At 42.0% G+C, this 14,857-nt stretch overlaps 1 non-coding gene across 4 annotated transcripts in view; it reads left to right on the plus strand.

The window, feature by feature from the left end:
* Positions 1–796: 796 nt before the first annotated feature.
* Positions 797–14,857, plus strand: part of LOC102917143 (uncharacterized) — a 54,031-nt gene continuing 39,970 nt past the window's right edge. Inside the window, exons 1-2 of one of the 4 annotated variants that reach the window (XR_013047427.1) lie at positions 797–867; positions 10,245–10,414. This is a non-coding gene — a transcript (uncharacterized LOC102917143). Of the gene's footprint in view, positions 868–6,109; positions 7,672–10,244; positions 10,415–14,857 lie in introns of those variants that run through there. The other 3 variants (XR_013047429.1, XR_013047428.1, XR_013047430.1) reach the window with 3 other exon arrangements.

A 14,857-nucleotide genomic window follows, 5' to 3' on the forward strand; every position in this document is an offset into this window, starting at 1 on the left:
ATCACTTTTAATGCTGACCTCACTGAACTGCCATGAGGATTTAAAATTAGTTCATGAAAAACTCTTAGCACAGTGAATGGCTTTTTCTATAGTCATTAAATGTTACCTATTGGATACGGAAAGTAGAACTGACAAAGAAGGGTAATGAAGTCTAGCGGTCTACATTCCACAGCTGGCTGGCTGGTCGCACCATCACTGAGGTGCTGAATACAAGAGCCAAGCTTCGTTTCTATGTGTGGGTGACAATTGCTGTGAGTTTTCTAAGTTCCATGCTGCTGCTTTTTCATATAAGAATGCCATATCCGCTACAGTACTTTTTAGGACAGAAACACACTGATCGCCTACAATGTACCAAGGGCCGAGGATTCGATCTTGGCGTTTGCAGTCAGCTGAATGTACCTCTGGGGCAGTCGCATTGTCCCACAGTGCAGAGTATGTGACGCGGAATACTAAAGCTGAGTTAACTGCGAGTCAACTTTCCTGTGTTCATGACGAAGGGAAGAAAAGCAACTGGTGATGGAAGAAAGGAAATGGGGAAGGGGGAGGCAGATGCAGAGAACAAATGCAAGGACGTGGGAGGAGAGGAAAAACGAAATAATCAAAACCCACGAAGAACAGAAAAGCGTGTAAAATTAGGATGAAATAAGGGAAACTCTCTATGTGCTCCCCGCGATCTCGCAGGCTAGGGACCGCATACCTACCAAGCTGCCATCAAAAGTCTCACACTCGCAAAGTATTCAAGGGGGACCGACTTCCTAAATGGGCGCGGCGCGGTGTTGTGACGTCATGGTTGGGAGGGACTTCCGGTTCTAGTGAAGCTTTGCCAGGACTTCTGTGTGCAACCCCATACACCTTGCAGGTGGACAGGTGAGCTGCCGCGGACCGCACTGTGGGTGGTTTTGCCTGAGGAAGGGGAGGCGTGCTGCGCGGGGCGGTGCCAGGATAACGGAGCTGCCATCACCCCGGGTGCAGAGCCGCTGAGCTGGGCAGCGGGGAACCCTTTGGTACTGCGAGCATCCCACCTGCGGCAAGGTCGCCAGAGGTTCCCTGAGAAAGGATGAACCTGAGCCTTGTTAGCCAGCCCGCTAGAAATGAGTCAGAGTCTGCTCTGAGGCTGCCCACGCATCTCAGGTCCACTCTGCTTTTCATTAACTCTTCCTGCCCAAGTTGCAAACTTTCACCTTTGGCGGGTTTTTTCCCCTCCCCTCGCAGCTCAGAGTACAGGTTGAGACACTTCTTTCATGACTCACTAATTCATTTCATCCCTTTCAGGTTATTACTGATTGTCTGCTCTCTGTCCTGTATGCTAACCAGTGGGAGAACTTAGTCTGCCATTTGAACCCACCCATCCTTCTCTGCCCTTTTAGTTTTAAAAGCACGTCCTTATAGCTGGAATGGAACCCAACAGACCTGAAAGTAGAAAAATCTCTAATCTTTAGTCACAACGATTTGTTTAAAACAAAACTTTGGAACCGTAAACGGGAGTGTTTGGTGTCTGTTAAATGCTTCTGTTTTTCCATCTAAAGTTGAAAGGCCTTTCTGCCCCTCGTGGTTTCTCCTGAGAAATCCACGTGAGAATTACCTTCACCATCGCAGATGATGTGTTCTTGCTCTCTGACTGCTTTTCAATTTTTTCCTTTGTTTTCAGTTTTTCAAAATGCATCTTTGGCATGCCTTATATTTCTGTAGATTTCTCCAGCTTGGGGTTGGCTCAGCTTCTTGAATCTGTAGATTTCTGTCCTTCTCAAATTTGGGAAGTTTCCAGATACTGTTTCCTTGAATGTCTCTTTTAGGCCCACATTGTCTCCTCTGGAACTCTGATTGTATGAGTTTTAGGTTATCATTGTAGTAGCAGTTCCTGGGCCACTGCTGAGTTTTTAGACTGTTTCCCACTAATTCAAGTTTGTAAATTCTGTGAATCTAAGTTCTCTGATGTGGTTCTTGTCAGTTCCACTCTGCAGTTGATCCCACTACGTAAGTTAATTGTTATTTTTAAATCCCTTGCTCATGTTTCTTATATAGCATTTTTTGTAGCTTCCAAACTTTAGTATGCTCTTACATTTTTCTGATGTTTTGCTATCTTCTTATACGAATATTTTAATCAAGTCCTTTCTCACATTTGGAAACTGTTACATTCCTGAGGCCTTCAACATTTTCCCAAACTACTTTGAGGAAGAAGTTGAGATGTTAATAGGTAGGAGAGACTGGTAAGATCATCATTGATCCCAGTGATCATCATGTCTGTTTTTATTCCAATATCGTGTGTTTTTTTTTTTATTACTATAGCTCCATGTTACAATTTGAAATCAGGGATGGTAATACCTCCTGTGGTTCTATTCTGTTAGTCTGTGTCTTTTTATTGGGGATTTGAGACCATTGATATTAAAAGATATCACTGACCAATGATTATTGATTTCTGTTATTTTGGAAGTGGTGGGGAGTGTTTGTGTGTGTTTGTGTTTTCCTGGCTTTCTGTAAGGGATATATGAATTTCCTCCATAAGGACTTCTATCATCTTCATATAGTTGGTTTTAAGGTCTTTTTCTGTGTTTCATATAAGTTGGAGAATTCAGGGCCTGCTGTAGTAGTATAGCTGGGCTCTATAGTATATGAAGACATGCTGTACTGGCTGTTACTGTGTTCTTGTGCTGGCATCTAGGCATCTGGGTTTGGGGTGATGATAGGTCTAGGATGCTGGTTTCTGGGTTTTTCTTTGTTGGGTGAGTATTTTGCTCCTGGGTTTCTGTTTCCTCTCTGGATTTTCAGAGTGTGTGATGGCTATGTGTTGCCTGTTTTCCTGTCCTGCTCAGCTGGTGTGTTCATGGGGAATGCCTGCTGGTGTTGGAGGCTGGAATTAAGCAATGAGTTGGGGGAAGGAAGTGGGAAGGGACCTGTGCCTGGCTGGGATCCACAAGAGACATGGGCAGCAGCAGCAGAAACAGCCTGCACCTGGTGATCTGTTGCAGAGCTAGGGAGGAGCCTGAGGGATTGGGTCTGGGGAACAGAGAAATGGAGAAGGTCTGGGCAGCCCACCTGGTTTTCCCGCAGGCTTGCCCTGCAGTTGAGCAGGGGGCATCTGCTTGAGTTAGGGCCTGAGATGGAGCAGTGAGACAGGGAAGGAAGCCACGAGAATGGTCTGTGGGATCCATAGGAAAAGTGGGCAGGGGAAAGGGAGGCCGCAGCTGATGTTCTGTTGCAGGGCAAGGAGTGAGCCCTAGGGATTGGATCTGGGGGAACAGAGAGAGCGGAGAAGGTCTGCAGACAGGCTCTGTATTCCATATTTTTGATGTTATATTTTTAAATCTGTTCTCTGCTTTGTTCTCACTCATCTATCACATTTTGTTTTTCCTGTTGTACAAATTTGTTACACATTCTTGGACAATTCTTTTAGTGGTTACTGGTATTCTTTTAAAAGGCAGAAAAAGCTTTTCCCTGGCTTTTCTAATTGTCATCAGTGCAAGATTTTTTGGAAGCAAGCTGGTGTGCTATTGCAAAATCAGATTCACTACATTTTAGACTTAAAAACAAAGCTCAAATGGCTGGTAATACTGCTAAGTAGTAGAACACTTGCCTAGCACGTACAATTCCCTGGGTTCAATTCCCAGTACCACTCAAAAAACCTCATATCAAAACCAACTGCCAGTCTCAGCTCTGTGGTTTAACACAATAGATAACCAGCATGTTAGTGTTTGAATAGAACTTCTGCTATTTTTCATATTTCCTTCTCATACCGTCTTCCGTATGAATTACAAACTTTGTGTGTCTGCCACAAACCTTTCAAAGTCCATCTGCGCATGTCCAGTCGCCAAATAGTTCACAAGTGGGTGAAACACTGGTACCCAGGAAGCACAATAATCAGTTTCCATTCAAGAATCAGACATACAAAGTGTATGTTCTGCCATGTTCCGTGATGAGACAACAAGTGTGTGTGTGTGTGTGTGTGTGTGTGTGTGTGTGTGTGTGTGTTTGATGACTCATAGGAAGATTGGCATTTGAGGACGTTCTAGAAGCTTCCTAGACACCTGATGTGTGTGGAAAGGATACGAGTTATTATTAGGTACAGTTAGTGATTGAACTCTTGCAGACTGGAGGAAAGCTCAGTGGGCATAGTGCTTGCTGTGTGAACAGAAGGACCTGAATTTGGATCCTGAGACTCACATAAGAGCTCTCTTGTGACCCCAGCACAGAAAGTGGGAGGGGACCTGACATAGGGGTCCTGAAAGCTTGCTGACCAGCCAGTCACTTCATTGAGACCCTGTCTGAGAAAATGAAGGTCCCTGAGAGCAGTAGACAAAGGTACCTAAAGTTGACCTCTGACCTCCACACATGCGCACTACAGGTGAGGACACACACATAGCAAAGAAAAAGGGGAAATCTGAAAACCTCCCCCGCTGTCTGTTTTATGTTTAATGTGATTGAAAACTCTCAGGACAGTCTACCTCAAGCTTTTTAGATGTTATCATTGCCAGTTCCTACACGATTGTAGGGATTCTGAGTAGCTAAAATACCCAGAAGACATTTGGATGTGAAGCCAAATAAAATACACATAAAAATCTACTTTGAATACTTTGGTTCAGCATTTCAGCTTTAATGTTCTCGTTGGCTTCATGCAATAGAAATAGTGTATATATTTGCATAATAAATATTATAATAAGTATAATGAAAGTGTAGTTTTCATCTTCTAAGATTTATACTGATCAAATGCTGGTTCTCTGTTTTACCTAGTTTTGCCTATTTATGCAAAACTATATTGCCTAGTTTTGCATAAGATTAAATTGAACAAAATATGTTGCTACATAAAATTTAAAAATTATTAATACAGATGAGCACCTGTATTTTAAAAAAATATATAATTGTCGTCACACTGTCTTTTGTAAAACCGTCCCCTGCAGAACTGAATTACCGCGGGTTGTCAGGTAAGATCTTCTTTCCTTCCTCACTGCTTGGTGAGACTCAGACGCAGCAGTGAGGGGAGTGGAAGGTGCCTTGGGGACAGGCGTGTGAACGCCACACTTCTCAGACCAGTTCTAGTTCTTGAAGTGCTTTAGAATTGCAGTTGTGGTTTTGTTTTCTGGTTTTTATGGACTGTGCTTGAGTTTCATATCTACTTGAACTCTCATAAATCTTGAAGTTACTCAAAGCCCCAAGGTGTCATTACTTGGGATTGATAGTTAAGAGTCAGGAGTGTTTAGTGACTGGATTTCCTCTGGTGAAATGTTAAGTGTGGCCAGTGGCTTCACAGTCAGTGTCCTAATTTAACATTTTGTATTAACTTCCGTCTAGTTTTGTCTCTGATGCATTGGAAATGTCAGAACCCCTTCACAAATGCTCTTACTGTGTTCCGATAGTTCTGGAGAGGAGCCTACAGTGGCATTTACTAGTGAATTAAAATCGGTCTGTATAAAAAGGTGACAGGCACTTATTTAGTCGACATAGTTTGTATCAAGAGTGGTTCCCACACCTTAAAGGTTTTTCATTTTCCTAAGCATGCTTGCTTAAGAAAAATCAATCAAGACTTTTGGTTAAATACGAAAATTTAAACACTTGTGTTTATTTCTTCTTCCTGCCTAAATTCACAAAACGACAGTAAAAGGGATGTAAACACAGAGAAAGGGAATGAAGGGACAGCAGATCCTTAGAGAAGTGAAATCATAGAAATTTTAGGGGAAGGGAAAGCTAAAGGAGATTAGCCAAGCTGTCTCGGTGGGGCGTGTGTGACCAGAACTGTAGTTTGTCACCCCCTAGTACCGAGTCCTCCTGTAACTGACTGTACGGTCCTCTGTCCCAGTTTGCGTGACTCCATAATGACCACTTGGCTCTTCAGCGCTTTGACTGTGATCAACAGCACTCCTTGCATCAATCAGTCTTACGGACATATTTTTGTGATTTTTGTTTATTTAGAATTAATTCCTCAAATGAGGCAAAGTGGTTGCCTTTTGTAAGTATTGGCCCATGCTGTCACGTAGTTTTCCAGATGTGCGAAATGTCCCGTTCCACTGACTCCTAACCATCATTGCACTTGTCTCATGGCCCATGCTGTCAGATGGTTTTCCAGATGTGCAGAATGTCCCGTTCCACTGACTCCTAACCATCATTGCACTTGTCTCATGGCCCATGCTGTCAGATGGTTTTCCAGATGTGCGGAATGTCCCGTTCCACTGACTCCTAACCATCATTGCACTTGTCTCATGGCCCATGCTGTCAGATGGTTTTCCAGATGTGCAGAATGTCCCGTTCCACTGACTCCTAACCATCATTGCACTTGTCTTCATTAAGATGGTCTGTCTGGGGAACGACATTGAGTGCTTGCACTAAGTTTCAGCTTCTCTGGCTACCTAACCGAGGTCCACTTGAGAAACAGACTGTGGGTGGGGAAAATGATCATGCTTCCTATGCAAGCATGAGGATCTGGGTTCAAATCTCCAACAACCATGTCAGGTGTGGCCAGACTGTGTCTATACAGCTGGAGACAGGCAGTTCAGGGCCATCATGAAGAACAAAGATCAAGCAGCTGGCTGTCTAGAGGAGGGACCTTGGAGCAGCCACTTGGGATGTTGCCCCAGTGCTGTGCTCCAGTCTATCCAGCATACTGTCAGCAGTCAAGGCAAGAGCAGTTTCTTGCCCAAATGGCTAGCCTTGCCACATTGAAAGCAAACTCCATAAGGAGTCTCTTCAATGCCCATCAACCTTTTATGAAGTAAATTGGTACTTCCAGGAGCAGATGTGTCTGATTGTCATGAAAAAGACCTTAGGTTATTAAACATCTTAAACGCCATATTCTGTAGGTCTTTGAAGTGTTTGAAAATCATCTATCTAAAATATACCTGTTTCACCTTGAAAACATACCTAATGTGACTTATTAAGTTTGATTATTATAGATTAACTACTAACCTTATTTCTTAGTTAATACATTACATTTTTAAATGAACTACATAAGCACAATACCCCAAACAAGCAGAAACATACATACATTGTAACAAAAATGACTTTAAATTTATATCAATGTACGAAAATCCATGCAAAAGCAAACTATCTGAGATTAATAGTTGTCTTTTTATCCTGTATAATTATATTCCCCTGAGTGATAACAAACATCCATAACCCACCAAATAACCACCACCCATCCACACCCCACCTCTTGGGAATGTGGACATCATTCTCTAGACTGTTTCCTGTTGTCTGTGGGCAAATGCATCATTAGGGGTCCCTGAGAAAATTGAGGCAATAACCAAGACCTGGAAAGACCAGTTATAACCTTTGTTGATAGATTTCACCTGTCAAGTTTCAGGAGGTCTTCCCTGATCAAACCAGATCCACATCAATCCTGAAGGAATCCACAGCCTCTGTTTCCTGTGAAAACAAAAGCAAAACTTCTCCAAAGCAATACATTTTTTACTCTCATTTTAAAGTTAAGTCATTCTTAAAATATCTAGGCTAATTTATTTCATCAGTCCCTCTTTCAATCCCATGTCTCTTAGCAGCTGTTGTTTGCTTATCAACAATCAAAAAAATTCAAGGTCAATACAGCAAGATACAGGATCCAGACTCCCTGTGTATTTCCCATCTCTGCGTGGCTTATTCTTTTTCTTTAATATTACTTTACTTCTCTCTTTCCGATGTGGATGATCGCTTATGCTTATCCCAAAGATAAGATTCTTACAGCACCAGATGGTATGTCCTTTTTAACACCTTTTTGATTGACAGTGAATGAGTCTTCTTGTTTCCAGAAAGCCTGTTAGCATTCACATTTTACAAGTGATCACCTCTGTTTAGTGATTTTAGACCCCAGGTACCACATTTTAATAATTTTAGAGATAGTTTGTCTTTTGCAGATAATATTCTTAAGAATTTGAGCAGATCAACAATTTAAGTATGAATCACCTTTACTTCTTAACTAGTGACAAGCCATATATTTATTGATAACATACTTCCAAAGGCTACTAGAAGAAATGCTGGAGGAAAAGTATAAGACATTTAGAGTCTAAGATCTTTAGAGGTACATTCTCCCTCTTGTTCAAAGAATGACGACATGACAGAATGCCCTGCTGGTTACATGAAACCCACAGTAGAGGTCAAAGGAGACATGATGGAGTAATGGATGTCATAGCTTGAGCTGCTGTGGCACAATACCATTGAATAGATAACTTACAAATTTATTTCTCATAATTTTCTGCTTTTGGGTGGGGAGGGTAAAGGCTTGGGAATTACATCCTGAATTGTGTGGTGCTGGGGAAATACTCCACCGCTAACCACATCCCCAGCCCATGTGTCGGAATTTCTCAAGGCAGCTTAGGCCAAGGTGAAGACACTGGGTAATGGATACCTGGGAAGGAGATTCCACTGCCTGCTTCATGGAGGCATTTTCTATGCACCTCATCATAGTGGGAAGAGAACCAAGCTCTTGAGATCCCCTTACGGGCAGTAGCCCTGTAAGAGTGCTCCCCCACAAAGGATTCACTCTAATACATCTGTAGGTAAAGGGGGGTGTGATCATTAGATCATAGAAGGAGGTTTTGATGCATGGATGGGTCTGGCGGGGGAGGGACATGAGTGTAGCCATGTAACTGACAGAGTAGCACAGAAGGAAGCGAGGTCAGGAGGTATGTTGCTGCTGTGTGGAGCTAGCTTGAGAAAGGAGAGCTGGGCTTCTGTGTGGTAATGTGCTAGATGGTTTATGAGGGAAAGAAATGTTACTGTAGCATTGCAAGCTACCTGCTTTCTACCCATAAGGATTCTAGCATGTTTACTTACCTAAAGCTTTTATAAGTGAGAGGAAGTCCATAATTTAAATTCCCTACAGATGTCAAGTTCAAGTCTCCTGCTGTGGGGAGACAGGAGCCTTATTGCTTATTTCACTCCTGGTTCCTACAGGCCTCTCTGTCTATTTTAAAGATACAGTAGCATTTGCCTTTGTTTTCTTTATGATTGTATAATCCCGATTCTTTTAGATATTAATATACAGATTTCAATATACAAACCTGTATGCCGTGAATGATCTACATGATAGTCAAGGCTGGTTTTGATGATATTTCTTGTTAACTGTGTACTCCGGTCACCTCCATTATATCAGCTATAGTTGTTGTCTGTTTTAAAATGATTGTGGTTATGATTATGTATGTGAACTCTTCTTAATACTCTCTGAAGATTAGTGCATTCATCTAGCTTTTGGTAAGTGTTGTAGGTAGATAAATAATGTCAATTTATCTTGTTTATAACTTTATATTTTATAGATCATCTCTTAAGTCCAGTGACGAATACATGATCTTATTCATTTTTTAAAAAAACAGATTTTGTATTTTTCAAATTAATTGTGTGTGCCTCTTAGGTAAAATTTCAACAATACAGAAGCTTAGTAAAATGTTTAAAAAATTCTGTTTTATACTTTAAAATTGGAAATGAATATTATAACTTAAAATGCTTTGTTTTAGTTATGGTCAAAATTCATTAACTTCAAAACAAGTAAATCTTGGCACATTATCACTGAGAGAATCAATTCTCTAGTACTTTAATGCTGAATACAGTAGCCCAGGAGTTTGCCTCGATTGAATTAAGCCTGTGAGAACTGTCAGTTGGTGGGTGTATCTTCAGGTCATTTTAGGTCATGACTGTATGAGTTGACATTGAGATTTCTACTTAAGTCTTTAAGTTCTTTAAATATACACAGATTATTCAACATAGTCAAGCAGTTGCATGTGTTTTCTTAGTACACTGGATATGAGTCAGCTTAACCCAGGGGTTCCCAGTGTGTAATCCTAGACTCAGCTTGTCTGCATCTCCTGGAAACTTAGAAAGGAAAACTCTTGGACCCCTACCAAGACTTACTATGTCAGAAACTCTGGTGTCAGGGTCCAGCCATCTTTTCCAGACCTTCCCGAGTATTCCTGACATGATCAAGCTTGAGAACTGCTGGCCTAAACTAACAGTGGTTCATGGAATAGTTGAAAGTTCTTGGGCTTTGAGAACAGACCTGCATTTGAATCTCAGTTCCCCTACTTCATGGGTCTACAGCATATCTTTACATAATGTCTGTGAGTTGTGATGTTTCAGATAATGCTTCTTCTCCAGTTGTGCGGTAAGGGCTGATTTCTGTAATTTAAGTGTCTAATACTGCAGCTAGTGTATTACAGGCTTAGGACAAATGGTTAAGTTACTTCTTCGAGTCCAGGAATTTTTATAGATACTTTTTCTACTTTAATAAACTTGTTCACTTATTAATTAAAACACGCTCATACTTTTGCTTTTAGAGCCAAATGCTCAAGAAATTGAGGACATCTATGGTCTGAATGGTCAAATAGAACACAAAATAGCCTTTCTGAGAGCTCACGTGCCAAAGGATGTGAAGATTATACTCATTGGCCATTCCATAGGCAGCTACATTTCTCTTCAGGTCATGAAGCATGCTCCTGAGCTGCCTGTAAGTATGCCTTAGATGATGGCTGTGGGTGCCTGATTGTGCACTGGCCAAACCCTCATATTCCCTTAGCTTTTTTGTAGAGCAGAGGGAGGGATGCATGGTGGCTGCCTTTATCTTTGTCTCTATTTCCAAAACCTGTACTTAAGAAATTCCCATAATTTCCCAGTGAAAAATGGTGGAAAGATAGAGATTTTTTTCAAATGAATGTCTTTGAATCTAGGGTTCTCTGGAGTTCTAGTGTTATGTTTGACTTGCTCTCTTTTATGAAACAATATTTAAGAACAGTTACTAACAGTGGCATGGAAAGGACTCCATCTTTATTGAAAGAGAGTTTTGAAAATATCCATGGGCTGGAGAGATGGCTCAGTGGTTAAGAGCACTGACTGCTCTTCTAGAGGATCCAAGTATGATGCCCAGCACCCACATGGTGGCTCTCAACAGTCTGTAACTGCAGTTCCAGGGATCCTATGACCTCTCTGGCCTCCACAGGCACTGCATCAGATGGTCCCAAAAACTGAAGTAAGAAACTATTCCTATCTCTTTTAAGAAGCAAAATGATGTGCTATCGTCATCATCATTGACAGGCAAATGCCTGTCTTTGTGGAACATGCGATGTGATCGTAAGTTCAGATTCTGTTCTGTTCTGTAGTTTTCTAGCCCTTTTGAGACACGTGTGCATCCTTTCAGTCACAAATATTTTGTTTATTTGTCTGTCTTTATGCTTGTTGTTAGGATGCTAGGGATGGATTCAGGGCCCAGTGCATGATGGGCAAGCCTCTTCCACTGAGCTACACCCACAGCCTCAGACAGCTGGCTCTTAAGTGCAACCATGTACTATGTACTGAGGGACTGAAGTCACAGAGGCCAACTTAAAGTGCCCCAAAAGGGAATGAACTCTTTAAGAGCCTTAAAAGTGCGCTTTAACTCACGGATCGTGACATGACCCATCGAGTGGGAACAGTTTACTAGATGATGATGTCTTCATCTGGCGCACATGGGCATAAAGTCACGTTTGTGCCATCTTGAGGACACCCCAGGGGAAAGGCATGTTTCTGAGCTAAGAGCCTGGAGTGTCAGGGATGGGACAGCTAAGCCAGAGGAAGGGATGCCTTCTCAGCGGCCCTGTCCCTGCATTTTTTCACCCCATGTGAGAAAATGTCTCCAGCGGGGTCTTGGATCCCACTAGGAATTTGCCTCCTTCCCTGCCAGCTCGCTTCATTCAGCGCTCAAAGCAGCACTTGGAGAGAGTGCAGCTGTAGTCTCCGGTTTTTAGTACCAAGTGGATTTTCATTTTCTCCTTGGGATATAAGAAAATACATTTTTATGTCTAAGTGTGGACTCAATAAATTGAAGGTCATACTTTGTTGAACTCTTACTTCTCCTCAGTTGTGGTAGTTTTTTCCTTAGATAAGGCATTTTATTCAGAAGCTGCTTCACTTTTGATGTCCGCATTGGTGTGACTTACTTTTTTTCTGTCCTTGAATCCCTCTCACACTACATGTGGCTGCCATCTGCTAATGCCCATCGGACACGTGAGTGCTTCTATCCACACAGTCCCTGTGAGCGCTCGCTCTCGATGGTCCCTTAGGCTCAAATATTTTTTGTTTGTGTGAACTTGGACAAGTCATTGAGTTTTTCCATCAACAAATTATTATGAATTATGTGTTCTTCAAGGATTTTGTGAGGAATTATGCAAAATATTAAGAGCTTTCCTGGGATTTTAAGGTTCTAAGCAAGTATTACCAATTATTATTATTATGGAAATAGCACTAGAGTCGTCTCAGTCATTAGGCTAACTGCTGAATTTGTTATCTACTGCTATGTATCAAATTGCTCCAGACTAGTAGTATAAAGTGGTATACATTTAATATCTCAGTTTCTAGTTGCCCCAAACTAGTAGTGTAAAGTGGTGAACATTTAGTATCTCAGTTTTTAGTTGCCCCAGACTAGTAGTGTAAAGTGGTGCACCTTTAGTATCTCCATTTCTGATCAGAAATCTGATCACAGCTTCACTAGGTCCCAGACTGCAGAGCTTTTCACAAGGAACTAGTCACGTTTTTCCCCAGGGCTGCAGTCTCCTGTGAACACTTGGATTAAGATGGGGGATGGGAAAGGATGGACGGAGGGGAAGGGGAGAAACAGGAGCATCACATAATCCACGTGTAAAGATAGATTATGATTAGAGGTTCAAAGAGCTGAGAAACTGTATTTCCTCCTCTTTAATGGGGCTGGAGAGCTGGCTCTGTGAGTCAAGTGCCTGCCCCAAGGCATGAGGACCTGAGTTTGAATATCCAGGACCTACATAAAAGCCAGGTGTGAACCCCAGTTCCATGGGAGCAGAGAAGGTAGATCTCGGGAGTTTGCTAGTCTGCCAACCTCAACATACCAGTGATCTCCAAACTCAGTGACAGTGTCTCCGAACCTGAGATGGAGCAGAATTGAGAAAGACACCAGCATTAACCTCTGCCCTCCTCATGTACATGCTTACACATGCACATGTATGTGTATACATGCCCATAGAAACACATACCTATACCACATACATGCAGAAGGAGGCACACACGGACATGGGTGTCTATACTAGAAAATAATATGTGTCACTCTGTATACAAGGCACATTTGGGGAGGTAAAGAAGTCACCTATACAATTTTGTGTTTTTAATCATTCAATTACTTTATCTAAGGCTAGAGAGACAGCTCAGCGGTTAAGAATGTTTGTAGCTCTTGCAGAGGATTTGGGTTCAATTCTCAGAACCCACATGGTAGCTCCCAACCATCTGTAACTCTAGATCCAGAGGAATCTGACACCTTCTTCTGACCTTTGCAGGCACCAGTCATGTGCATGGTATATGGATGTACATGCAGGCAAAACACTCATACAAATAAATAATTTTTTTAAAGAAGTTTTATCTGGTTTCAATTATCTGCATTGTTGACATTCTCCACCCCTGCATTCCGCCTCTCAACCATTAAACACCTGGGCCTGTTAATCTGGTGGTGTGATCCATGCTGAAGTGTTGAAATTTCAGTGTCTTTAAGACAGCACAGTGCCTGCATGCCTGGAGTTAACATGACATGCTCCATTGGAGATGCATTTGACAATCAAGGGAGTCTATGAAAGCCAGAGTGTTGCAATCCCTAATCACTTTGCCAAAACTAAGTTAGCCGTTCTGTTTTATAACATATGAAGTGTGATAATAAGAAACTTGTGTTTCCATCCCTTCTGTTATTTTTACTGGAATTTTTGACTTCCATAAGATTTTGAGGGCACATTTGCAGTTTACTGGCTGGTGGGTTTGGTCTCCTTTGGCTCAGCTCTTTGCAGTATCTTTGTGTAATTATTGACGGCTTTGTTCTTAAATCATTTGAGGAGACTTATTGTATAATGGCAGACATATTGTCTGACCTGTAGTTTTGTTCAGTACAACATAATTGCTCCTTTTAAAATCTGACATTAAAATTTGTTATTTGTTTCTCTCTTCAATCAAGTTTGACGTATAAAAATATAGAAATAGAAGTTTGTCAGATATTTGGAAAGTAGTATCCGGAACAGGGATCTTTTTTTCTCTAAACAAGTTAATTGGATGACTGGTAAGTAGTGGCTGCCCTGACTTAGAATGATAAACAGAATTGTTTTTAGACGCATAGTGTCTTTGAGCTGAGCTGAGTTAAATTAACAGTCATCTTTGTTTTCTATTGAGAAGGAAGAGAAAGGGTCCTCATCAGGATTCTGCCTGAGCTGGAGCTGAGTCTTGAAGTGGGATGCCTTGTGTTAGCTGTGTTTATAAAGAGGGTCCGGGAAGGTGTCTGATGGTCCTTTGGGTGATAGACTGTGGTGTGTGCCTACAGTGCGCATGCCTGCATTTATGTCAGCTGAAGGGGGTGCAGACCTGCAGGTGCTCTAGCAGTGAGGAGTAGCAGTCTTCCCCTATTATCCAGAACCTGCTTTCTCAGCATCAGCCCGCTGCATGTCAGGAAGGTGCCTTCCCACTGGCCATCTCCAGGAAGTCAAGATTAGGACCTCCCTGGCTGTGGACTGGATTGTGAGGTGATTTCAGTAACTTCACATTTGGTGATAACATCTCTGGGAGGTAGCAGACCTTCACAGATTTGTCTTGTGGTATTGGCATTCCCTAGGGAAGGTGCACAGTAGTAGAGAGCTTGCTTTTTCTGGACATAAGTGCCTTCCTTTACCTCCAGATAGCTTAAGCTTGGTAGTGCGGAGCAGGCTTGTCCAGGCCCAGCAAAGCCTTGTCCATATGTTTTGGTTACTTCGTTTTCTTTAGCAGGGTCTGTGGACCAGAGACGACTTTTCCTTGTAGATTCAGAGCAGGAATAGTAACTGTCATCCTGGTGGTGCTTTGCTGGGATACAATGTAGTCCAGAGATTTTGCTTGTACCCTGAACATGTTTAAGGAACATTTTTCATTGTTTTCAGAAATG

The sequence above is a fragment of the Peromyscus maniculatus genome, chromosome 22 (assembly GCF_049852395.1).
Source record: "Peromyscus maniculatus bairdii isolate BWxNUB_F1_BW_parent chromosome 22, HU_Pman_BW_mat_3.1, whole genome shotgun sequence".
Classification (NCBI taxonomy): Eukaryota; Metazoa; Chordata; class Mammalia; order Rodentia; family Cricetidae; genus Peromyscus; species Peromyscus maniculatus.